A 3,487-nucleotide genomic window follows, 5' to 3' on the forward strand; every position below is an offset into this window, starting at 1 on the left:
GCAACAGAATGTTATAATTAAAATTCATAGTGCATATTCGAGAGTTCAAGGGGTTAGTAATTCGGAAATTAAAACAATATTTGAGATTACGATTACATTGACTTGAATATAAGAGGATGAGCAGGGGAGTGAATATCGGAAATTACTAAGATAATAAACATTATAAGCGGATAAATATGTCTATATGTACATATGTACATTTTAATGAAGTCGCCATTATTCTTCGGAGAGCTCCTCCAGCGTGGCGGTGGAAGGGGGAAAGAAATTGTAAAAAAAAGGACGGGAATTATATAAGGGAAGGGGGAGCCATGAAGAAATAGTCGTATGAAAAATAGAATTGAATCGTGAGGCCTGAGCCTAGCGGCGCGGCGAAATCGGAGAAAAGAGACGGATTTGCCGTTCACTAGTTGAAATGCCGAGGGCGATTAGAGACAGGTCGCGGAACAGACCACCGAGGGTCTCGAAATGATTATTCGGGTGAGGAAAAAGAGAAAACTTACTTTTTGCTGGTGAGACGTCGGTTGTTCGCTGCCCTTGGCTGTGTTGCACGGTATCTCGGATCGCTTGCGCACCTTTTCAATTAACTGAACTCGCGGGTGAAGATTCGCGGCGATGTCTAGCGAGGATGTTACTCTGGGTGAGAGTGATGTCTTGAGCGCGGATGACGATCTGAGAAGTCTGAAATCTGAACGGCCTGAGAGCTGAGCGGTCTGAAAGAGCGATACGGGAAAATTTCCGGTTTATATAGGAAATCTCAAAGGATGTGGGATGTTTCGAGTTGAAAGAATTAAAATCTGATTGGCAAGATGATATCGATGAGGTTATTCCTGATTCGTTAACCTTCACTTAATCTAGTTTAAAGTAATTCATTCCGCCTTACATTGTTAAGTCTTACAGCTATTGGTTGGAGGTGCTACAGATTTCGGTGAGACGCTACCCTCACCATTTCGATTTTAGTTTGATTGGTTATCCAATGGGGCTTCGTTCCCCTATCGCGATCCCGGAGTTTGGGGATACCTACTTCTGCTTAACAAAAGCACTGTTTTTCTGGATTTCTATTAGTCATCAATTTCTCATCTTATTGAGTGATCTTGAGGTCTTGAATTCCGGTTGGGGTTTTAATAGTTGAAAACAGATAAATCACCTTTTTTTCTGAGGATAACTTTCCCTTTTTACGAAATTTCAGAAATCTAGAGCTTGTTTTGAGATTAAATTTTATTACATCCCTTTGTGCCGGTTCGTGAATCATCGACCCTTGGCTGAAAGATTTTATAGTTCCGCTGCGATGGTATGTCTAGATAATATTTATTTTTCTAATCTTGGAACATATGGATCTCGGGCGCATTTTGAAATCGGATTTTACTGTCGCGGAAAAAAAGGTTTTATTTGTTTTCAAAATTCTTCTGTTAGAAACATTCTTTTGTTCGTTATTATAATGTTATTTGAAATAAATCTTTCTAAATGTTTCCTGAAATAAATCTTCCCAAGAAGACAGACAACGGTCGATCTCGTTGAGTCGATATTTGTCCACCAATTGATGACCAATAACTTTTATCTTATTCTAAGCCCTTTATCTGAGCGAACGTTCGCAAACGGAGAAATCGTGGAGTCCACCGGACGTAACACTAGCTAAGAACAATTTAGAAAAAAAATTTGTATAAATTGATGAATAATGCAGTAAAACCATGGAGAACGTGCGCAATCACATCGATGTGCAACTCTTAACAAAATGGGAAAGTATAGATACGGAGGAAATAATTGCGCGGAACCGAATTTCTATAGCCAAGCGTCTTTTTAGAAAATTTGGTCGTAATCGAAATGCACAAACTCGAAGTGAAGTTCGACAAACCATTCTATACGTGTGTATGTGTATTCTCGACATATTCAAGACATATTTGTACGAATTTCATTACATATCACCGTAGTTTCGCGAGAAATGTAAAGTTATGCACAACGAGACAGATAGTTTTATATAGAATATAGAATACGACGATATACAGGGTGTCCCAAAACTCTTAACTAATATTTTAAGACGTGAAAAAGAATGAAATTTTGAACTAAAAGTTTCTTATCAATTTTGGCTCAGACCATTAGTTAGAGAGGCATTAACGAATAAAGTTAATCAATCAAATCGAACTTAGCCGGAGTACAAAGCAGCTTATCATACCGTGCGGCTTTTCGCACTTACTTCTCTTGATTAAGATTTTATTCTAAATTTATTAATAAATAAGTAAAAGTTTTAATAAGTTCCTGGCCGATAAACATTTCCTCATGGAAATAAATAAATAATAAATAACAATAAAAACAATTAGAAATTAGATAAATTTTGAACTGTAATTTATTCTTACTTATTTATTTATTTACCTGTCTTATTTATTGATTGATTTATTTGCTTATTTATTAATATGAAAAATTAGAATAAAATTTTTATCGAGAGAAGTAATCGCGAAGAGCCGCACCACCGCACAGCATGCTACGCTCCTTCATACTTCGGTAAGCCCAATCTAATTGATTAACTTTATTCGTTAATAACTTTGTAAATAATGGTCTGACAATTGTGAGCCAAAATTGATACAGGAACCTTTAGTTCAAAATTTCATTTTCTTTCACGTATTAATTAAGTATTATCTTCAAGTATTAATTAAGAGTTTTGAGACATCCTGTATACGAGATCATACTAATGTATAAGATATTCGATAATGTATAGGATATATGAATAAATGATCATACTAATGTATACGTTATTCGATAATATATAGGATATATGAATAAAACTTAAACTGTAACCGACTCAAAGATTTAAATCAATCAATCGCTCCGTCGCATCCGCACCAATCCTAATTAACTCAGCCTAATTAACGAACAATAAACTAAATAACAAAATATTTAATTTATTAAAAATAAATAAAGCAATAAAATTTAATAAATGAAAGATTTAAGGTGGCGGTGGCGTATTTTATCTTATATTAAAATATATTTAATTTATTAAAAATTAATAAAAGATTTATTTGAAATAGGTGGCAGGCTCCTTGCTACTATGACGTCATCTTCCTGGATACCCCGCACCGCAGATCCTCTGTTCCGCATCCACGGAGCTCCCGAATTAGAAACCGCCTTATATTATTCTACTTTCAGATAATCGCAAACGGAAATATTGTGATCGTATAAGAGAATACTCGAGCACAATCGATTGTAACGTTTAATTATACCTTTTTTTCGAAACTTTTGTTTTTTTCATTGATTTTTGGTTACAATAACTATTTTTTTATACATCATCTAACAAATAATACTAATGAATTTTAAAGATTGTGACGTTATAATATTCGTGGATTATCATAAAAAAAGTTTAGTCGGGGGGGGGGGGTGAGATAATATATCAATTTCATCCTTTTGACTTTGATTATTTTATCATAGATAAATATTTATCTTTTGTGCATTAAGATAAATATTTATCTTTCGTGCATTAAAATAAATATTTATCTTTATT

The 3,487-nt window shown here is 34.3% G+C and overlaps 1 protein-coding gene across 1 annotated transcript in view; it reads right to left on the minus strand.

Moving 5' to 3' along the window:
• The window catches only part of LOC105458020 (uncharacterized protein DDB_G0277605-like), an 11,413-nt gene extending 9,417 nt beyond the window's left edge, over positions 1 to 1,996 (minus strand). Inside the window, exon 1 of the mRNA XM_011703034.1 lies at positions 501 to 1,996. The gene's annotated coding sequence lies outside the window, so the exon portion shown is untranslated. The remainder of the gene's footprint in view (positions 1 to 500) is intronic.
• Between the last annotated feature and the right edge of the window lie 1,491 nt (positions 1,997 to 3,487).

The sequence above is a fragment of the Wasmannia auropunctata genome, unplaced genomic scaffold (genome assembly GCF_000956235.1).
Source record: "Wasmannia auropunctata unplaced genomic scaffold, wasmannia.A_1.0 LD334758.1, whole genome shotgun sequence".
NCBI classification, from domain to species: domain Eukaryota; kingdom Metazoa; phylum Arthropoda; class Insecta; order Hymenoptera; family Formicidae; genus Wasmannia; species Wasmannia auropunctata.